Raw genomic sequence first — 24,134 nt, 5'->3', positions numbered from 1 at the left:
AATCAATTCCAAATGGATCGCTAATTTAAAAAAAACACTGTAAAATTATAAAACTTTTAGAAAAAAACTTAGAAAAATCTTCAGAATATAAAGCTAGGCAAAAAGTTCTTAGACTTGGCGCTAAGAGGGTAAACTGATAAAATGGACTTCATCAAAATTTAAAAGTTTTACTCCGCTACATATCCTATTAGGGTGAAAATACAAGGTATAGACTAAGAAAGTATATTGGCAAACCACATGTTGATGAAGGGCTAACATCTATACCATATAAAGTACTCTTAACAATCGATGGTGAAAAAACCAAATAATTTAATTAGAGAATATGCAAAAGACAAGAACAGACATTTCACCAGGGGGGATTTACAGGCTGGTACATGCATGCAAAGATGCTCAGCATCAGTCCCTATTAGGGAATGAAAATTAAAACCCAAATAAGATGTTACTACAAACCTTTCAGAATGACTAAAATTTAAAAAAGAAAAAGCATAGTGACACCACCAAAGGATGGATCATTTACACATTACTGGTGGGAATTTAAAATGGTACAGCCGCTCTGGAAAATAGTTTGGCAGTTTCTTATAAAATGAAATATTTAATTACCACGTGACCCAGTAATTGCAGTCTTTGGCATTTATCCCAGAGAAATGAAATTTCTTTTCATACTAAAACCTATACTTGAATGTTTTATTGTTGTTGTTTAGTCACTAAGTTGTGTCCAGCTCTTTTGTGACCCCACGGGCTATAGCCCTCCAGGCTGCTTTGTCCATGGGATTTCTTAGGCAAGAATACTTGAGTAGGCTGCCATTTCTTTCTCCAGAGGATCTCCCCAACCGGTGTCTCCTGCCTGGCAGGCGGATTCTTTACCACTGAGCCACCTGGGAAGCCCACATGAATGTTAATGGCAGCATTATTTCTAATAGCCCCACCCAGAGTGAAAACAACCCAAGTGTTCTTCAGTAGGTGATGGATAAACAAACGGCGGGACATCACCACCATGGGCCACTACCCAGCAGCAAAAGGGAATAGACCATCCACTCTCACAACATCTTGGACAGATCTCAAGGGAATTACACTGAGGAGAATCACTATCTCCAGATGTTACAGACTGTATTCGTTTTACGTTGCTACTGCAACAAATGATCACAAGCTTAGTGACTTAAACAACACAAAAATTTAATTTTACAGCTTACAGAAATCAATCTCTAAAGCTTTAAAAAGTCAAGGTGTTGACAGGATTTATTTCTTCTGGAAACTCTAAGGGAAAAATCCATTTCCTTGACTTTTTCAACTTCTGGAGGATGTCTACATCCTTTGTCTTGTGGCCTCTTAACTCCTACTTCCATCATTACACCTTCTATCTATCTATCTATCTATCTATCTATCTATCTATCTATCTATCTATCTATCTATCTCTATTATCCATCTATCTCTACCTATTTACCTCCGTCATTACAACTTCTATCTATCTATCTATTTCTACTCACTTACCTCCATCATTACATCTTCTATCTAACTATATATCTATCCCTATCATCTATTTCTACCTATTTACCTCCATCATTAAAACTTCTATTTATCTATCATCTATCTCTATCATCTTTACCAGTTTACCTCCATCATTCCATCTCTTACCTATATACCTGTCTTTACCTATTTACCACCATCATTACATCTCCTATTTATCTCTCTCTGATCTCTTGCTTCCCTCTTGTCAGAACTTTTGTGGTTATGAACTCATCCAGATAATCCAGGAAAAACTCTCTCAAGATCCCTAACATGATCCCATCTGCAAAGTATATTTTATTATACAGGCTAATGTATTCACAGGTTCATGAAATTAAGATGTGAACATCTTTGGGAGACCATTGTTCAGCCTATTTCAGCTTCATTTGACTTATGTAACATTATTTAAATTAAAAAAAATCATAGAACTGGAGAATAGATTAGTGGTTACTGGGGAAAGGGGAGATGGTAGGTGTGACCATAAAAGCACAACACTTGGGTTGTTTTCACTTTGGGGCTATTACAAATAAAGCACAAATCTTGGCTGATCAGTGCCTTGACTGTGGTGGTATAGACAATCTATATATAGATAAAACTGCATGGAACTGAATACACACACACAAATACAAATGAGTATAAATAAAACTGGCCAAATTTGAATAAGATAGGTGGACTGTATCAATGTGACTCTCCTGCTTGTGATACTGTCCTATAGTTTTGCAAGATGTTATTATTGAAGGAAAGCAGGTAAAGGGTATGTGGAATACCTTTGTATTTCTTACAATTGCAAGTCAATCTATGATTACCTCAAAATAGAAAGGTTAAAAAAGCAAAGCAACAACCCCCAGAAAGGCATAGTTATTATTCTGGAAATGTAATAATAGCTTAAGTTGGATCCCAAACCCAGCTGTTAGTCAGAATTATTTGGCCTGAGGTAGGGGGATTGTTGTAAGAATACAGATTCCCTGACCCCATCTCAGACCTACTTGATTAGTATTTTGTGGGATAAAAAGCCAAGAATCTCCATCTTTAAAAACTTGTGAAGTGATTTCTTGTCAACAAGGTTTAGAAGCCATTGTATTATATGATATCCTGCTTTTCTTCAATTGGTTTTGCATGTAGTACTTTTTGTTTCCACAAAATTTCAAGAAGCATATAGGTTCATCTTACAGAGATGATAGTGGAGGAATAAACATTCCCTCCATGTATACTCTTCAGGTAGAGTTCCGAGCAAGATTAGGGGAAAATTGAGCAAGAATGGGAGAAGCTTGGAGCATTGAGTTTTAACAATAATCAGGTAGACAGTTCGTATCTGAATTAACCTACTAGAAAGATAATGGTTTTCAGGTTCTCTCCAACAAGGGAGGAGACTATTGTTTGGAGAAGACCCCTAGTAAGACAGAGGTGACAGGTGTGACATAAAAAGAAGACGCAGTGACTGCAGATACCCTGGGTGCTGCTTTGATTGTGCAATTTACCTTTAAAATGGAAATAACCCTGATGTTACTGTGCATGGTCATTTAAAGTCCCTAATTGTGGCTTTGAGAGTCAGGATATGAAGAGAACCTTCAATTTAAGTTGCCAAATTGGTGGAAAACCAAAATGGCCAGATACAGAGACTGGAGAAGAGAAGAGATTAAATGGCAATTCAAAGGGTAAAGGTAACCTAAAGGTTTGTGAGTGGAGAAAAATTGAGCGCACATGGCTGGGAGCCAATAAGAATGTCTCTTAAAAGGTAATGTGTATCTGTCGTGCTTGTTTCACATAAATACGTGTTGTATGAATAAAGGTGAGAAGCCTACAATCGGAGCTGACACGAACCCAATTCAACTAATTGAGAAACTGTTAATTCGGAAACTTTCCCTAAAAAACAGGGCCTGGGTTCCATCCCACAAAGTGAATAAAAAACCTGATGGGAGGACTTCCCTGGTAGTCCACTGGTTGAGACTCATGCTCCCAATGCAGGGGGCCTGGGTCTGATCCCCGGGCAGGGAACGAGCTTCCACATGCCACGGCTAAGACCTGACACAGTCAAATAAATAAAAATGGGAAATAAACACTTTAGCAAAAAAGGAAAAAAGAACAATACAATTTATAACAATTAAAAAAAGTTAAAAATGTATTGATGGGGTAAATTAAGACATATAAGGCAATTAAAATTAGATGTCAAGGAAGGAAACAGTGTATACCAGGTTCCTACCAGCTTGGGTATTGACTGAGAACCAGTCCTAAGCTAATTGTTACTTTCCTGATTGTTGCTCATGCCTCATTTTTCTCAGCACTAGAGAGGTCTAGGGCTTCCCAAGTGGTACTAGTGGTAAAGAACCTGCCTGCCAATGCAGGAGACTTTAGAGATGCGGGTTTGATCCCTCAGTTGGGAAGATCCCCTCAAGGAGGGCATGGATCCAAGACCAAGACAGCCAATGTTTGGAACTTCATCAGAAAAGCCTATGTGATAAGTTCACCTATTCTGTAATCCACCTTTGGCAACATTTGCCCTGTGTTCCCAAAGGTGGAGGGAATAGGTCATAAAAGATAGTGACCCTGTTCTGCCTAAGACCCTCAATAGGCAAAGGCAGCCTCTGTATATAGAGGACATGCTCTCCTCTGCCCACCAGAGGCTCATCATTTAGTGATGGGACTCCCTGCTTTGCTACCATTTTCCTGGAGCTGTAGTCTCTGCAAGTAGAACTGTAATCACTGGCCATATGCGGACAGAAATGAAGACTTTGCCAGGAATATTTGCTAAGAGATGAAGTGACATTAGATAATACTTGCTGTGAGAACTTAATGGGCTGAGACCGTAATCTACTGTAATGTGCCAGCCTCCAGGGTATGAAATATGTTAATGATTTTTTATTAATAAAATCTTCTTTTGACATGCTTCCCAGGTGGCTCAGATGGTAAAGAATCTGCCTGCATTACAGGAGACCCAAGTTCAATCCCTGGGTTGGGAAGATCCTGGAGAAGGGAATAGCAACCGACTCCAGTGTTCTTGCCTGAAAACTTCCACGGACTGAGGAGTCTGGCCGGCTACAATCCATGAGTCACAAAGAGTTGGACACGACTGAACGACTAACACACACACACACACACACACACACACACACACACACTCTGGAGCTGGAGTTCTTGAGCTGCTAGTTTATTGAGTTTTGGGGGAAAATTGTGGAGGTATTCAAGGGGGAGCCAGGGGACGTGTGTGCCTCTGGAAAGATAGTTAAGTCTATTAATGGAACAGGAGATGCATGAATGGAGGTGATAATCTGCAGCCCATGAGCAGACCCTATTGCAGTTAATGGATGACCAGGGCAGTGTCTCCATTCTACTTCCTCTCCCTCAGAGGTAAAAGAGGAAGCAATCTTCTCCCAGCAGACGCTGGACTTGGAAATAGGGCATTTTTGAGACCGATTGTCTCTGGGGTCAGAATATGATGCTCTGGGTGCTAGTCCTTGATATTGAATCCACACTTCCAAAGCAGAGATGTGACTTATTTGGCCAGGATCATCTCACTCTCTGCCCCTATATTATTCCAAGCCCTTCCCTATACATTCTTAACATGCTTATTGACACCAGATCACTTGTCTAGCCCTGAAACATTGCAAGAATCCAGCATCTCAAGCCTTAAAACCTGATCCTTAAAGCCTCCTAGTTTTTTAGTATTCCTTCACATAGCTCTCTGGATTAGACCCTCCTGATCTTGGGGTGTGTTCTTTGCTGTTCTCTGATTGCTGGCACACCCACGTCAGAACATACTGGAGTGGAATGGTGAACCATTAGTCAGCGAGCTGAAAGGAATAAGTAATTTAGGTATTGTTAGATAATGTCTACAATTTCCTACAGGTGAACAACTCACACAATACTGTACTTAAAATTCCAGCGCCATTCTCTGGAGCTTAATGAACATTTTAGGAACTCAGCCAACATTACTCCCCCATTCTTGCCCTTTCAAACCAAAGGGATAAAGGCCAAGATTGTTCCTCTACGGTTTTGTCATTAGCTTTTCTTTTCCGGGGTCAAGGACTTTCCTTTGGCCTAAGAAACTCAACCCAATACCATCATGCCTGTCTCACTTTCCTGACCAACATCTGCACCTAGTCCCTTGGGTGTGAGATAACGTTTAATCAAATCAGTACAGACTTGGCTGAGATCTGAAACACTCGTGAATACGAGGATTGTTTCGCATCCACCTGGCCTTTTTTACTATAGGATTAATGTGTTGAAATAAGGCTGGAGATCCTGTGACAAAGATCAGATTTACCGTAAACACTGTAATTTATTCCTCTCCAGAGACTTTTAAGAAATGGGGTATTCTGTTGCTCTGGTGTTTTAATTCCATGTCAGCAACAGAGGTAGAGAATTAAATGGATTCTCAGTGACACTTCAAGTCCCCAGCTAGTTCTCACCTCCAACCCCATACTTCTAGTAAACGGCTGGGTTATACATCACTACCGTAGCCAGAAACCACTCTTTTCATGTCATTTCCTGAGTGTAGGGATTTGCATTCTGAAGGGCTTTTGAAATGTTTCTTTCAGACCTTCTTTGTAAATCCCCTATAGAACAACCCTGGGAGGTGTGTAAGGAACATTTCTCCTAAATGTAGAATATCAGCCTTTGGATGTGAAATGTCTCAAAATGTAGAATAGTAGGCACGTGTTTTTGAACACTGACCATGGCATTCTCTCTGGGAATGGTCACTCTATCTTACGTGAGGTCCAGGTTGATGGCACCTGTGTAGGACACACAGTACCAGGCCAGAGGATGGACTCCAGGCAACAGAAAGACCACCACATCTTTGTACTTTACTGGGACTACAACCCACTGCTCCTTAACCATTTCTTCTGGGTTCTGGGCTGCTTCCAAAGCCCTCATACATCTCACATTGTCACTTCTCCTTTTCTCTTCCATTTTTTCATCTTCACCTTTCCGTTTGCCACCATGAATTACCTCTATCTCTGAATGCCAGATCATTTTTACCATCAACACGCAATTCAAGTTCTTCTTTGTCATTCATCCAATGTATTTATTGGTTACCTAATACAGACCAATTGACCTATTAAGCTTGGGGTACCCACTGGTGAACAAGCAAGTATGCTCTCTGCCTTGTGGATGCTACATGCTATAGAGGGAATTGGAAAGCCAACAAATAAGCAATAAAGAATGATCAATGAGACAGAATAATAAGGAGCCTCTACTTAGAGAAGGTGATGATGTTCAAGCTAAGAACTGAAAAATCAGGAGAAGTTAGGTGTCCTGTGGGAGTGACAGTGGAAACAGGCATTTGAAGAGCATGTCATGTGATCTGATGTTTGCTGCATCAGATAAAAAGCTGCAGGTGGACAACAGATGGAATGAAGACAGGAGTTAAAGTAGGGAGACCTGAGGTAGCTGTAGACTTAGTCTACAGGGAAAATGATGGATGAGATAGTGGCAGTGGAAATGGACCCTACTGGATTAGATACATGGTGTGGTGGACACAGAGGAGTCGGGACAGGGCTTACCTGGTGGCACAGGGGTAAGTATCTGCCTACCAACGCAGGAGACGCATGATATGCAGGTTCAGTCCCTGGGTCAGAAAGATCCCTGGAGTCGGAGATAGAAACCCATTCCAATATTCTTTCCTGGAAAATTCCATGGACCATACTGGATTAGATATAAGGTGTGATGGATGGACAGGAGTCGGTAATGGATCATTCCCAATGAATTTAAGCCCCTACTTACTCTTTCAGACTAGAGCCAGGCACCCCCCAAAAAATCAAAACATGTTCCTTGTCGACTTTTTCTGAAGACTTCCTTAGCAATTCCTTACATGCCTTGTTTGGCAGTAACTTAGCTAATAACCTGTAACATCTCTTCTACCATCTTTTAATCAAAGATTCTAGAATATACCATCAGATAAACACTAAAAAGTGTGCAATTTACCATCCTAGGACACAGCCCACATGACTCTTTGATGAAATAATCTCTTTCTGTGATAGCAAGGCCGTGATAATGAAAAAGAAGCATTGACTATAGCTTCTTTTTACCATTTTAATTTTATCTGATATTCTATTCTTGATTAATTATGTACTTAGGTTCCAGGATAATGTTACTTTCAGGTTCTTTCGCAGAGGACCAAGGCGTATTTCAGGCATGACTCTTCATCTTGATTGTAAACCAGAAAGTAAATGACAGAATCGCATTGGTGGGAAATCCTGAGGTCAAGCCGAGTCTAGGACGATGGCCACTTTGCAAGGGGGTCAAGCAAATATTGTCATGCCAGGCTCCTCTGCACAGCAGGAGCAGAGGCTTGCCTGTTGGAGGTGGGGGATGAGGGAAAGATAGACAAGCTATTGGAGAAGGAAGCTGAGTGCAAACTGGTCCCCATAACCTGTGGGTCGGGGTGCTTAGCTGTGGTTTCCTGCAACACCAGGGGTGGTCTGAGAGCCAAAATATGTCAGGTGGACCTGTGGATGGCTCAGCTAGAGAACGTTCTGAGTGAGGTCCCTCAAGGACAAGTCCTGGGCCTGGAAAGTTTTGAGCAGGAAGGTTTGGAAGAACCACGTGTAACCCACTGGTGCGGCTGGGATGAGACTCTTGGCTGAGGAAATATGGGAAAACCCCAGATGTCAGCCATCAATATTTAGAGGGAGGGGGAAAATCTTTTGTTAAGGAAAAAAAAAAAAAACAACCCAGTCTCCAAAGAAATGCTTCTATTGTATAAATGTGTCCAAAATGTTGTGAAATCATCTTCCTAGTAAGCATTCTGTCCTACCTAAAATAGCCAAGAAACAAACACGGGTTATTCAGTTTTTCCACTTGGGAAAAAAGAAACACTGCTTCAGTTCAACCCTCCGTTTCAGCCTGTGATCACGGGCTCTTTTCTTACTAGAGGAGGGGGCAGAAAGTGGCTTTGCTGCCGGCCCCTCCAGCCATTTAGCAGGAGCCCCGGGCTGGCGCCTGCTGTGAGGACAGACGATGTCTAAACAGCTGCAGCTGAGTCAACGGGCTGAGAATGTGGGTGAAGCCAATTTAGCTACACAGCTCCGAAGGCGAGTGAGCCACAGGCTGGACTTCCGTCCTGGCCCCGCCCTTGTCTAGTGGGGACGGATGCGCAACCAATTACAGCGAGTGCTTTTTGACGCCCTGCCCTTATTCAATTCACCCACGGGACAAACATATGATCCTTTATTTTATTATTTTTTTCCCAGAACTAAAAGGAAAATAAATGTTGCCAGTCAAAAAGTACCAACTGAGAACGTGGAATGGAGAATAAGCAAGGAATCCCTTGACTCGTGATGACAGCATAGAAAAGCAAATCTTTAGGAATCAGGTACTTTCATTTTGCAGTGGTATGGCTATATTGAAATTAAAGGACGCTTACTCCTTGCAAGAACAGTTATGAGCAACCTAGACAGCATTTTAGGCAGCAGAGACATTACTTTGCCAACAAAGGTCCGTCTAGTCAAGGCTATGGTTTTTCCAGTAGTCATGTATGGATGTTGGAGTTGGACTATAAAGAAAACTGAGCACCTAAAAATTGATGCTTTTGAATTGTGGTGTTGGAGAAGACTCTTTAGAGTCCTTTGGACTGCAAGGAGAGTCAACCAGTCCATCCTAAAGGAGATCAGTCCTGAATATTCATTGGAAAGACTGATGTTGAAGCTGAAACTTCAATACTTTGGCCACCTGACTCGAAGAGCTGACTCATTTGAAAAAACCCTGAGGCTGGGAGAGATTGAAAGTGGGAGGAGAAGGGGACGGCAGAGGATGAGATGGTTGGATGGCATCACTGACTCAATGGACATGAGTTTGAGTAAACTCTGGGAGTTGGTAATGGACAGGGATGCCTGGCGTGCTGCAGTCCATGGGGTCGTGGAGAGTCGGACACGGCTGAGTGAACTGAACTGAGCTGAACTGAATGGCTATATTGTGCTTGCCCTTTCACAGAAATACACTGCTTTTTTTTTCTCTTTCTGAGTTCTGTGCTCAATATACAGGTCTCACCTTAGTCCCCAATGAAACACCTACTTGGCTATCAGTTTCCTCCACGTATGGGAAAGAAAACAAAGTGATGAGGAGACCTTCCAGAGTTAGGAGTTTTCTAATGATAACATGATAGTAAAAGGATTTAGTTGACCATTTATTTGTATGAGTTCCCTTTCTTTTTTAAAAAAAGTTTATTTATTTATTTATTTTGGCTGTGTTGAGTCTTCGTTGTGGCACTTGGAATCTTTGATCTTCCTTGCAGCATGTGGAATCTTGAGTGGCAGCACCAGGGATTGAAGCCTGGGTCCAGTGCATTGACATCCTGGAGACTTAGCCCCTGGACCCCCCCAGGGTAGTCCCCAAGTCCCTTTTCTTATTATGTTGATGCATTTTTAAAAATGAGCATGGCCAAGAAAATTCATTACTATAGTTCAGTTCTTTAAAACATTTATATATATTTGTCCTGGCAGACTTAATAAAGTATTGATCAGCTATATTCTCGTAAGTTTCAATAAGGGATACTCTTGCTTCTCCCATGGCCTTTGTAAAAGTGGTATTGTGATGGTTACTCAGTCCAGATTTCTGTTTGAGTGACTTGCTTTTTCATGCAGTTGAGCTCCCTGGATTGACAGTCCTTTTAAGTTTCTCACAGCAGCCATCTAATGGAGGTGACATTTGAGCTGAAGTGGTCTAAGACTGAAACCATAGTGCAGATCATTAACCTGGGCAGGTGTGGCTGCTTTGACAACTGTGTGCTGTTATAAAATAAGAAAACAGTGCTTCTGATTCCTATGTTAGGAATCGTCCATATTTTACTCCTCACAAGGACCAAGTGAGGGTCAGAAGTCCCTGAACAGAAAGTGACTCTCAACCACACTCTCCTACAGCATGATAACCCACGCCTGCATGATAGCATTAATCACTTTGAAGGCAATTGTGTATATATATATATTCAGTTCAGTTCAGTCACTCAGTTATGTCCGACTCTTTGCAATCCCATGGACTGCAGCACGCCAGGCATCCCTGTCCATCATCAACTTCCAGAGTTTACCCAAACACATGTCCATTGAGTTGGTGATGCCATCCAACCATCTCATCCTCTCTCACTCCCTTCTCCTCCTGCCTTCAATCTTTCCCAGCATCAGGGTCTTTTTAAATGAGTCAGTTCTTCACATCAGGTGGCCAAACTATTGGAGCTTCAGCTTCAGCATCAGTCCTTCCAACACTCAGGACTGATTTCCTTTAGGATGGGCTGGTTGGATCTCCTTGCAGTCCAAGGGACTCTAAAGTGTCTTTTCCAACACCACAGGGTAAAAGCATCAATTCTTTGGCTCTTAGCTTTCTTTACAGTCCAACTCTCACTTCCATACATGACTACTGGAAAAACCATAGCCTTGACATGTATATATATACATACATTCATACATATTTGGGCTTCCCTGGTGGCTCAGACGGTAAGGTATCTGCCTGCAGTGCAGGAGACGTAGGTTCGATCCCTGGGTCAGGAAGATCCCCCGGAGAAAGAAATGGTAACCCAGTTCAGTATTCTTACCTGGAGAATCCCAGGGACAGAGGAGCCTTTCATAGGGTCGCAAAGAGTCAGACATAACTGAGTGACTAAGCAGGCAGACGTGCATATATATGTTCATTTCTTTCACTCAATTGTGATGGTTGAGGCAGTATGGTAGGACAGGCTTGGGTTCAAATCCATTGGGCCACATTTTAATCTTGAGACATAGGTTGAGCTGTTTAACCTCTTGGAGTCTCTGTTTTGTCACTTGGCAAGAGATGAGAATAATACTTGTATCACAGAGTTGAGTGAGGAATATGTATGTACTTACCTGCTATATACTTTACATGATCAAGAAGCAAGAATGTCTACACCTGATTTACAGACTTATTTTTATTTTAGTAATTGGAACTTAGCTCTGGCCCTGCCTTGACTAGTGAGTTGAGTTGAGTGATCAGTCGCTTCAGTAATGTGCAACTCTTTGTGACCCCAGGGACTGTAGCCCACCAGGTTCCTCTGACCATGGGATTCTCCAGGGAAGAGTACTGGAGTGGGTTGCCATGCTTTTCTCCAGGGGATCCTCCCAACCCAGGGATTGAAATTGCATCTCCTGGGGCTCCTGCATTGGCAAGCAGATTCCTTAGCACTTGAGCCACCTGGGAAACCCTGAGTCAGGGAGGCAATAAATACACATTAACTAAATAAATTGATGAAGAAATGAAATAGTCAGCAAGATTGTTGAGAAGGGAGTTTGTCTGGAAGACCCTTATCCCATTTCCCCCAGTCAGCATCCCTCACCCTCAGCCTCACCCAGCTTCCTACTCATGTCCAGGGTTTGTGTACTGTTAGCATGGAGGTGTGGCTAGAAGGGGCGGGCAAGGTCTCTGACCAATCACTGCCTACTTTTGAGTGATTGAGTTAGTTGAGTCGGTTAGAGATCACTGTTCTGTTTGTAAGCCTAAAGTCACTAAAATGGAAACAAATAGGTATTTCTCAAAATTCTGGCTTCCAGGTGTGAAAAAAAAGCTTACGGTGTCACAAAATGTGTCCCTAGATAGCCCACGAGTGGTGACCCCTGGCTCCTGTGCTGTGGGAAGCTTTAAGAACAGGAGAGAAACATGGAACTCCACTCCTTGCTCACCATTTTGCGGTGCCAAGTAATTCCTATAAGCACTTTCTAAGCTAAAAGACAGATTTACACATCCATCGCTATTATTTAATTCCCCCTCAAGGTCATCAGTTTCCTTCTCCGTGTCTTCGCCTGTTGCTCTGAGAACAGAATGTGATGAAAGGGACGCCTCCTCCAAGAAGATGAAAAGCCCACTTGTTATGAAATATTGCCTTTTCCATGGCTAAACTCTCTTCAGAACACAGGTAGAGCCCTGGATAGTTTTCCTCTGGTGTTTGCCAAGGCCCAAGCCGCAGACAGTTGAAGAGGCAGAGCATGAGCAATGCGGGGATGTGGGCTGAGGGATTCCGTGTTTAGACAGATGGTGTCCAGCCGTGTGTTGAGCCAGAGAAAGCAGGAGTCCACGCCTGGAGCATGGGCCCCAGGGGAGTGAGTGGAGACGTTTGCTGAGGTCATGAGTGAAGAGTCAAGCATGAAGACAGGGTTCTCAGTCATCATCTCAACGTGTCACCAGGAAAGAGAGGGGTTTTACTTATAAACTGGATAAATGCCTTATCTTTCTGGAAGAAGAGTCTTTGTGAGAATGAAGTCATATGAAAAGAGGTATCATAATAAGAAGCAGTAGTGACAGATTTGAGTGGGTAGGAGTAGGAAAGGGACAGTAATTCTATTTCCTTGTTGTCTCCTGAACACTCTTTGTTCTTAGTCTAAACCTGGTTTATTCACTTAAGTTTTATTTCACATGTCCACATGGATCAATTGGTAATGGCTCCCTGGAACGTAGGAAAAGAATCTGGTGATTGATTATTGATGTCTGCCCCAGGATAGCAAAGAGGAATAGTTGGATTAATGCCTTTTTCTGGCCATCCCTGGTCTAGAACTCAGCTTCCTTTGGGTTTTACTTTCCTCTCCTTGAAAACCATGCCCACCAGAGTTGTGTGAATTATTTTAAGCCTGAAGATGTAGCTAATGAGAGTATTGTTTGAGGGTTGTTGTGGTTATAGTAAGTTCACTTGCTTAGAACACCATTTTTAGCATTCAAGTAAATGAAAGTATTTAACCTTTCACTTTATTCATCACCACCCACTCATTGAGCACAGGTATCTGGGATTATAGTAGTCCTGGTATTGTGTTACCAGGTATTGTGTACCACCATAATGCTGTGATACCTGATACAGCCTTATGGATTACAAGCTTTCTCTGGTTGGGGTTTTAGAGTGAAATGTCAAAGACTGAAACATTGCACAATTTATTATAGAAAAGGAGAAGGCACTTGAAAGTGTCCTGGAGATCTATGTCTGTCTGTCCATCTCTGCCTAGCTTTCCATCTTCAAAATGTGGGAAATAGAGCAACAGAGGTAAGTAATAATATAAGCCTATATTTTAAACTGCTTCATAACAAATAAGCTTTTTGATTGCATGACTTGAAAAAAATAGCCCTAGTCTCCAGGGTCTGGAAGAGACTTTGAGAAGTCCCCTAAGTTTCTAAGCACCCCTTGTACTCAGACAGGACCTCATATAAAGAGCTTCCAGAACTATTTTGCACAATTTTCTTCTTTAGATTTCCTAAAGCAGATTTGACAGTCTCCTTGAATAACCTACTCCATGACAGATCCAAATTTGTGGGGCCTGGAGCTCAGACAAATTTCGGGGTTCCTTTTAGAGAAAATGGATACAAAAATCTCTTTTACAAATTTTACATAAACAGAAGACATGTAAACACATTACTGAGTCCTCTGCCAGGATTTTAGAAGGGACTCGTAGCCTAACTTTATCAGCTCTGAAATGTTAACTTTATCAGCATGGTATTCTTAGCAATCAGTAATTTTGGCTAATTTCCTAATCCTGCTGGAATTGAGGAAATAGTTCTTTACACACTTATCTAAGGGAAGAAAGAATGAGATGGATTCTGATTTCATGTATTACATTCTACTAGGAAGTAGAGTGGGTCAGTGGGTAAAGAGTGCGGGAGAGCCACGTTCGACCCCTGGGTCAGGAAGATCCCCTGGAGAAGGAAATGGCAATCCACTCTAGTATTCTTGCCTGGGGAGTTCCATGGACACAGGAGTCTGGTGGGCTACTGTCCATGGGGTCACAAAGAGTCGGACACGACTGAGTGACTAACACTAGGAAGCAGAGTCCAAGTGGTGAAAATATCAGAACACGTGTGTTTAAAAAAGTTTTTCGGCCTCACTTCACCGACCAGGGATCAAACTCGCACCTCCTGAAGTGGAAGTGTGGAGTCTTAACTACCGGATGGACGTGGGCATACATTTTAAAAATTTGTTTATAACACTGTAGGCAATTCTGTATAGAATAGTCCTTTATACACTGGCACATATACAAAGAAGACTGGAAAGTTTTTCTCAGTCTTCTTTTTTCTACCATAAAATGATCTGGCCTCCAAAAATAACTAATTTTTTTTAATGATTATTCTTCTTGTCACCCTTCCATTCCCTGACTTTCTCTCCTCTCCTCTTCCTTTTTCCTTCCTTCCTTTTCCATCTGCTTCTTTAATTTTCTCTTTCATTCTTCTCTACTTCCTGTTCTGTCCTTCCTACTTCTCCTTTTTGTACCTTTTTCTCTTCCTTCTTCTTTAAGCTGTGTATTAAAAATTCCCAAATATCACAGTCAAAATGCTGACAGTAGCAGATAGCTAGGCTCATGGTTCCTAAATATCCTTTTCTTATTTGTACACATTTTTTAAGGGATATTGAACAGATTCAAGTTAATTGGGAGCACCCAAAAGACCTGAAGGCCTAAGAATTACCCAAGAATGGAATAAGTATAAATAAGGTAGCAATCAAGCCCCCAAGTTACAAATATTAGATGAGGACACACTTCTGGTATGCTGAACTCCAGAGGCAGAGATAAATCACTGAAACAGACAGGTAAAACAAATTGTGTTTTAAGTTTTATTCTTTCTGAAAGTACTCTATTTCATTGTTTTCTCTAACCAGGTCTGCAGACATGTTTTAGAACTTTGTGAATTTTTGTCCTTTAGATGTGATCTTCCCATTACTGAAATTTAGAAACTTTGTTTTACTAAAATTTTAAAACACTAAATATTTCACATGTCAAAATAATACAACAAACACCAAGAGAGCCCATCAATCAGATTAAGTAGATTTGCTCTTTTGTTTCTGCTCTCTAATTTTTTTTTTTAAAGGAATAAGACATTGTGCATATACATTTAAACCCCCTCTGCAAGCTCCCTCTGTTTCAGTTAACCGCAACTTTATGTTGGTGGGAACGTTGTTTAACTTACTGTGTGATTTTTATGGATGTTTTCTATACTTGCTTTTCATTAAGTTGTGTCAAGCATTCATTTTTTTTCTTCCAAAAAAATAAAAATGGATTTAGCACTTAGTGTTTATCCATCTATTTTGGAAAAAAATGTGAAGATACAGAACAAAAGCACGGAAAACAGATTTGTTTTTGTTGTTGCTGTTCACTCGCCAAGTTGTGTCCGACTCTTCTCAACCCCACGGACTGTAGTACACCAGGCTTTCCTGTCTTTTGCTGTCTCCCGGAGTTTGCTCAAACTCACATCCATTGAGTTGGTGATGCTATTTAACCATCTCATCCTCAGTCTTTGCAGCATCAAGATTTTTTCCAATGAGTTGGCTCTTTGCATCAGGTGGCCGAAGTATTGGAGCTTCAGCTTCAGCATTAGTCCTTCCAACGAATATTCAGGGATTCCAATGGATATTCAGAGATTAGTGATTGATGAATTAAGTTAAAGATTCAATTGTTAAATCATGAATCCAATAAAGATTTCCCAAGTCCACGCAGAGTTCAGTTCACATTTTTTTTTCTCATTAATGAGTGTTAAAGGACATGGGTTAAAGATTGGCAACTCTGATCATCTAATCCTGATACATTCTTGGTACCATTGTCACAATCTTAGTACTGTTCCCATAGATTAATTGGGAACTGAGACCACAAATTCTGACTCTAGATTTGGCCAGTGGACCTTGACTTGACCTTGGGTAGTCATTAGCTCTGTCTCTTGGGCTGTCACTTGGTGAAATATGGTTGAAATGAAACATTTTCTTCCCACCGAGGCATTATTAGGATAAATGAGTTCATACATTTGGAACCTCTGAATAAACATTAATTATATTCTAGTGCAAAGTTGGAAAAGAAACTAATGTTGTTAAATAGAGAAGAACAACGAACACATCATTAATCGGGAAACTTGCCTGATGAAAGCTGGTGAGAATGATCATTTATTAGTTTACACGATTAGCTTGTCTTCCCAGGTGGCGATAGTGCTAAAGAATCCACCTGCCAATGCAGGAGACAAGAGTTCAATCCCTGGGTTGGGGAGATCACCTGGAGAAGGAAATGATAACCCACTCCAGTGTTCTGGCTTGGAGAATCCCATGGACAGAGGAGCCTGATGGGCTATAGTCCATGGGGTCGCAAAGAGTTGAACACATCTGAGCATGAGCACATGATTAGTTTATGTCTTACCTGCAACCAGGACGTATTGATTCAGATTTGGATTTTCAAGCACAAGTAATATCTCTATTTAGTGAAAAGCCCCAAAGACCAGAAAATTCAAAAAGTTTGAACAAAACCAGGAAATAATTGTAGTTACCAATATGGGGGAGAACAGCACTCCATTAATAAATTTGCTAATCATTTCATCTTTATTGACTTCACTTTCTGAAGTACATAATCCCTAAGATCCTTTTGAATACTCTAGCCTTAGTCTCTTTAAGCACATTATTCCATCTATAGTCATTATAAGTGCATTTGTACGTGAGTACCTTCAGAGTTACACTGTGACCAAAATGTTGGGATGAAAACAAAATTTGTCAATAATATTTAGTAGTTTGACGATATAACAATGATTTTAAAATGAATGTTTATACTAACTTGTGTGTGTGTTGTGTGTGTGTGTGTTTAATATCTTTTACTTGTTTTTAGTAGCAAGAACTCTTTTGGCAGAAAAATTTGTCTTAGTCACCACCAGTACCTGGAAACTTAAGTTCTGATTGTGTAGTTTTAATCTCACCACCAGGCAGTTGAGCTGCTGGTAATCATCTGGCTTTCAAGTTAAATCTTTGGCTTATGATTTGCCTGAAATAGGTTGAAAGGGAAAGTTAATTATGTTTCCACAGTTACACAGAAATATCAGTGATTTTGGACCACTGACTATAACTCGAGTAACTAGGTTAAAACATAGAAGCATATTAAAAAGACATGTATTTACAGTTTAGCTTTTCTAAGGATTTACACTCTCAATATATTCTTTCTTAGTACTTTTATAATATAACGTGCTTCATGACTAAAAGTTTCACAAACTGCCACTGTTAAGCACACGCGTACAGAGTGCCCAAATTAATTTTAAGCAAGATGATTTTTTCACATTAAGCTATTCCCATTAATTTAACTTTGAAATGAAGTTTAAGAGTCCACTTTTTCCCATTGTGCTGGCAATAGCCCCAACACAAAAAATACATGTGGACGCATTTCTTGAAAGAAATGTTCAGAAATGTAAGCATCTTTTGCTGAAATTCTCAGGGTAATAAATTTATGATTTGGAACAAACTTCCTTGTTAAAAAAAGAATTGCAAGACTCAATGATTATTTCGTCTGGGTCTACGGACATTTGGAAATCAGATAGCAATATAGGAGTGGTAATAGAAATGGTTTTTAATTTTTAAAAGTATCAGTACATGTGATTCTTCTGGGCAAGAACTATGGTTTAGCATGGTCTAAAACCCACCGAAGGCACCTATAGCACTATGTTGAGTAAGTTATTTAATTCTCCACATCTCATTTCCTCTTTTGTAAAGTGAGGATGATAATACCAATTCTCACCTCACAGATTTGTTGAGGGTGTTTAATGAGCTAATATATGTTAAGCACCCAAAACAGGTCACTGATATAAGCTAAGCATTCAATAGTTGTTATCTATTATTATTAATAATAATAACAGCATTAGGAGAAGTAATGCAAAAAAAAAAAATTGGTTAACAGAATGACACTTTGGGCTCTTCCCCCTGTCTGTTTTAAAGGTTTCAAGTCTTAATTTAGAACCCTTCTTTACTCCTATTGACGTCTAAAGCACTCAATCTAAGACTTCTTTTCGTTAAAAAGACATGATTTTATATGTCAAAGAAGATTATTCAAAGTCTAATTACAGTTTGGATGAAGAAGAACTGATGTCTTTAGGCAATTGGCATTTCTCTCTAAATTCCTGCACTTTAGAAAAAGGAGTGTTAACTCTTTATGGTAGCATCCACAGTTTCAGTCTAATTCTTAATAATGCAATCCTAGTTTCAACAATTTAGAAGAGACCCCATGAAGATGGTTTGTGTGACACAATGTAGATAAAATTTTCATCAGTCAGGGTTACAGGAAGAAATGGACGAGACCCTCAGACGGGTCAATCAGAAGAGATAGAGGGCTGCATGCAAAGTTGTTGTCAGGGAGCAGAAATTTAACCAAGATTAGCGACTTCCCGAGCTTTTACCGCCCAGGCCTGAAGGGGGCGCCAGGAGGGAGCGGTTACAGACCCTGGAGACCCAGCGGGTCTGTGGAGCAGGCAGTCCAATAGGGCTGGAGGGAGGGAGCCGGGGACCAGCAGAAACTCCACTCTCCTTTCTGATCTCCCTAGCTTGCCTCCCAAGGGTCAGACCCAACTGGAAGCCAGAGAGAGTGGGAGCCTACTGATGTCGGTTCAGTCCTTTCAATTTCCTGATACAGAACCAAAGAAAACAGATGGAGAGTGGGTCCGCGGGACCAAACGAAAGAATCCAGTACAGATGTGCTGGTGATAAACACAGGATCAATGATAAAGTTCTCTTTCTGCCGTCTTCTTACCCCATGAAGCTGAACATAACTAAGATGGCTCCTCCAAAGTTTATAAATTATCCAAGCAACAAATCCATCTAATATGTCAGCTTCAGAGATGTGTGTGGCTCTCGGGTTAAAATCTGAAGGAAACTGTATTTAAGATAACCACACATCCAATGAAAGTATGTGTGCCCTAGATGGGAGCCTGCCAGAGCTGCTGCCTTCTAACTGGGTGAGAATTCTTTCCAAATTCTGCCTGAATCTCAACTCGTCTTCACTTAACATCACAAAAAAGATCAGACAAATGACCTGTTCCATCTGACATTGGTGAATTGGGGTATGCTTACTTTCACTTAAGAGTTTCAAGACTTTTAATAATTTTATGATAAAGTCATTAGGGCCTCACATACTTTTGAAAACTGCAGTTTATTAAAAAAATATGAGCTAGTGGATCCCTCTGTGTGCTCAGACTCTCAGTCGTGCCCAAGACCCTCTGTGACCCCATGGACCATAGATCACCAGGCTCGTCTGTCCATGGGATTTCTCTGGCCAGGATACTGCACTGGGTTGTCATTTCCTCCTCCAGGGATTTAACCTGAGTCTCTTGCATCTCTTGCATTGGCAGGTGAATTCTTTATGACTGTGCCACCTGGGAAGCTAGTGGATATATTGGTTATTTGATAATGAACACTTTAAAATATGTCACACAGATGCACGTGGACAGCATCTAGTGTTTTTCTCATGGGATTATATAGATTCTGCTTTTATTTTTGTCTCTGTAGTAAAATTGACAAAGTAATGAAACAAAGAAATATTCTACAATTGAATGCTTTGTGTGGTAATTCTCAGCCTCCTTTATGTTCCACCAACAGTTGTTTTCAATGGGTCTCAAAACTAATGTTTTTGATTTATTAGATTAATTAATTTACTTATTTATTAGAAAGTTAAAAGTTGTCACTTTCAGGAAAGGTCAGATTTCATAAATCGCCTGTTATTAGGCTTATAATTATTATGTTAAACCTGTGAAAAGTCGTAGTTGAAATTTCTAAGGCTTTAAATTGAGCAAAAACTATTCCTTTAGCAGTTGAAAATTATAAATATGTGGTTGAGTATAAATGTTACTGCTTTAATAACAGTAGAGCATGAGGGAGTTCAATAAAAACTATTGCCATCAATCGGTTTTGTAAAATTCTAAAATGGCAGGTGGACAATGCAGGATAAAGGTGTTGGCATCCAGAGGTCAGGTGCTATGGAAATAAAGCTCAGGATGTGCAAATAATAAACCAGGGACAAAACTGGTCGAAAGAAATGCAAAAGGGACAGTTAAATGGATATTGCTCAGTAAGCAAGTTCATTGGGAAGCTGTACAACAAAGACCTGTGAAGCAAGAGTGGGAAGAAATTTAGCCCAAGATGACAACAAGTATATCAAAAGTCAGAAGAACAGGGTATGCCTCAGACATGAGGGACAGCCAGTTATTAAACTGCAGTGTTAATTCTGTGTCTCCTCTAGGCTCTAGTGGGTTCTAGACTTCTGGTCCCACCATGGTACTTGGATCCCATTGTACTGGGATGCCCAAGCATGCATCATGGCTCAGTGCCTTTTAGAAAACAAATTTTAGCTTGTTAGGTATTTGCAATGACTTTTAAGTGTATGTCTGCTAAAATTTATTTTCCCTCTGAATTCCTTGCTTAAAGTAAACAGTATATAAAAATCAGAATTTAAAAAAGAAAGAAAGATGCTGATTTTACCTGTGAGTTCAGAGAAAAGAATGTCACTTGCACGCTGGCTAAGGTTTCCAACATAAGCCTGGGGACTAGAGAGAAGTGCCAAGTCCAGTGTCAGGGACAGGGTCCAGCAGAGGTGAATGGCTTGTTGGCAGCATCAGTGGGTATCCTTTAACTTGCTCCCTGTGTTTGACTTTCATCTTCTCGTGATAATAATCTGTCTTTCCTTGTAGATTTGTCTACAGGAGAGCAAATGAACAAGCAAGAAGATCTTGTCTGATTCTTTACTTTATGTTTCATTGTAGGCTACTAAATTGCCATTCTAGTTATTATACATCAGTAACTGGGAATCCAGTTAATGTGAGTCTTTCCAGAGAGCAGAATCTACTCTCAATATTCTGATTCACTGGGTTTCTAAACCTACAGGGCTCGGGACCAGACCCTGAATACTGATGAATTCACTTAATTTGCTAACGTTATGGCATCCTTGGGGACCTCACTGGGAAACCTTTGCTAAGTTGGCTTTTCCATTCAAACCATACCAGGAGGTCTGATGAGACCAACTTTTGTAAACTCCATAATGATCCCAATAATTTCAATTGCAGCACTTGATAAACTTAATTTTGCTTACCTGAGCCTTGATCCAACATGAATTCTAGAAATTTGCCTGGTTTGGATATTTCTCAATACAAAATTCTCATACAAATCAATTAACTGAAAGAACAAGGAACAAGTCTAGAAGAAACAATACAGAACAAATACAGACGAACAAAGTTTTCTTCTGTCTTTTCTTCTTGGGGGAGAGCTACTACAGAGTGAAAGAAATGACATATGCCTTATCTCAGATATAAACTCTGAAGCTTGGGTATTAAGCTAGAGAGTTAAAGTTATTAACAGTGAGCTAAAAAAGTCAAAGGGATAATTGGAAAAAAAATTAGAAGTAAAAAGACTGAGGGATGGAAGTTATGGATGGAAAAGGTTAAGGATGAAAAGGTTAGGATGGAAAAAGATAGGGGTGGAAATAAAAAATTTTATTATTCCTTTGCTGACAAAGTAAACTTCAAGGCTGAGTGGAATTTTGTGGAATTTTGTCCTAGATCAATAGATTGGACTATAGATTATATCTATATATATAAACTAAGCCTCATAAGCTGAAATAAAGGCAAAGCATTTAAACACACTTCTCCTTTAATTATTTTTAACTTGTATATTTCCTAAAAGGATCGTGTGCTAGTTTATGCCATATTGCATGGATATAATAAAAGATCAAATCCAATTATGTAAGTGTGAACCACTTAGCCGTTTGGAAAAAAGGGATCTTGATTCCCTTCCCTGCGCTCCCCCCCCCCAATATCAAACAAAATTTTTGAGCAAGATTTTGTAAGACATACAAAATCAAATATTAATGTGGGTATCTTCCCCACCATCATTAAACCAGCTCTTTGCCCCAGCAATACAGGGAAGATACTTGTTCTTAGTTGATGGAGTTGGTGACTGTTACAATCAGCTTCAGAAGTAGTCTGCCTGTGCAGCTGTCTGCACAGTCCAGATGTTTAAGGAGGATCTCAGAGATTACCCTTACAGTGGCTTGTTCTTTTATTTCAGTCTTGAACAAGACTATCGAATTATAGTGCTGGGGAAGTCTCTTGAGAGTCCCTTGGACTGCAAGGAGATCCAACCAGTCAATCCTAAAGGAAGTCAACCCCGAATATTCATTGGAAGGACTGATGCTACAGCTGAAGCTCCAGCACTTTGGCCACCTGATGCCAAGAGCCAACTCATTGGAAAAGACCCTGATGCTGGGAAAGACTGAAGGCAGGAGGAGAAGGGAGTGAGAGAGGATGAGATAGTTAGATAGCGTTACCGACTCAATGTACATAAATTGGAGCACACTCCAAGAGATAGTGAAGCACAGGGAAGCCTGGCATGCTGCAGTCCGGGGAGGGTCTCAAAGTTGGACACAACTTAGCCACTGAACAACAATAACAACCATGGAAATGCTTCCTGTTGTTTTTAGCACCAAGACCCTTGGTGTACACACAATTACCCCTTTTCCAAGGTCCTACGATCTTTGGGCTGCAGGAGGGATCGCTGGTGTCTTCACGCGTTTACATGTGTCCACCTCTCATTGTCCCCTGTCTTGTCTCCCAGTCCTGAGGCCCTGGAAACATGGCATCTCCTGTCCTTGTCCTCATCCTCTCATTAAAACTCAAATCCCCAGTCACCCTCCTATTTCATGCTCATCTCCTTGTTTCCTTCTCCCAAAGTGCTAAGCATTTCCAAACAGAGATTAGGGGAAGGAATTATTTAGAGCTCTAGTCCTTGAAACAGGAAATAACTGCCAAGTGCCCCAAAGGCAAAATTTCAGAACTCAGACCCCAAAGACCTTGCTGTACTTTCTACAGAGAGAGAAGAAAAAGGAAATTACTTTTTCTTTTTTTTAAAAAAACTGTATCTACAGTACACATATAATCAAGACCCCCATGTGACTGCTTTTATATGATAGCACAAAAATAAAATAAGACATAAACTGTAAAGGATGTAAAATGGTTATATTAGAAACCTCAGCGAGTGAAGACTGGCTTTTCTCCCACATTGTACAAACTTTTACCTGAACATTTCGGCAGCTATGATGATAAAGGAAACAGATTACCAAGCTCTTGCCTAGAAATAGTGGGTGAACATTTATCTGCACTGTATAGATAAACTACATTTGCTAGTGAAGTGCCTTCATTATATGCTTTAGTGAAACACAGGGCTGAGAAATTTGCTAAAATGCCACCGAGAATTACAAGTAGAATTAAGCTTTCAGGCACCTCAGGTCTGGCTTGGTTCTTGGAAAATGGTGTCCAGTTAGGCTGTGTACTTTGCATGAGTATGTGTTAGTCGTTCAGTCATGTCCAACTCTTTGTGATCCCCATGGACTGTAGCCCACCAGGCATCCCTGTCCATGGAATTCTCCAGGCAAGAATACTGGAGTGGGTAGCCATTCCCTTCTCCAGGGATCTTCCTGACCCAGGGATCGAACCTGGGTCTCCTGCATTGCAGGCAGAGTCTTTATCTTCTGAGCCACCAGGGAAGCCCTGTGTACTTTGGGGATTGCCTGATAATTGCTGTCAAGGAGTTATTCATGTTTTTTAAAAGTTCTTCCATGTGTTGCTGTAACTAGTACTTTCTGTTTTTTACTGTTGATCCTAAGGGTTCCTGGGCCCTGGTGTCAAGCGGCAGCAGCACAGAGGGGTCTTGGAGGGGAGAGGTCTGGGACACCCACTGGAGGGAAGGGTGGGTGTGCAAGGATGGGGAGGAGCTGCATCTCAGACTGGCCGGAGCAGTAGTCAGTCAGGAAAGCCCACTGGGAGCCAGGGATGAAGGAAGATGAGGAACTGGACATGCTCAACCAGGAAGTGAGATCCACACGCAACATGTGAGCAGGGGCAGGGACTGTGAGCAGAAGGAGCCGTGTTCAGTGGTCTAGAGCAGGACA

General features: G+C 40.9%; 1 long non-coding RNA gene across 2 annotated transcripts in view; it reads left to right on the top strand.

Moving 5' to 3' along the window:
* The window catches only part of LOC122447609, a 131,181-nt gene that overhangs the window by 42,011 nt on the left and 65,036 nt on the right, over positions 1-24,134 (top strand). For both annotated transcript variants that reach the window (XR_006271304.1, XR_006271305.1), the window contains exon 4: positions 8,694-8,815. This is a non-coding gene — a long non-coding RNA (uncharacterized LOC122447609). The remainder of the gene's footprint in view (positions 1-8,693; positions 8,816-24,134) is intronic.

This window comes from Cervus canadensis, chromosome 9, assembly GCF_019320065.1.
Source record: "Cervus canadensis isolate Bull #8, Minnesota chromosome 9, ASM1932006v1, whole genome shotgun sequence".
NCBI classification, from domain to species: Eukaryota; Metazoa; Chordata; class Mammalia; order Artiodactyla; family Cervidae; genus Cervus; species Cervus canadensis.
Note: the sequence above shows the minus strand (reverse complement) of the source record. Positions and strands in the feature narration are given on the sequence as shown.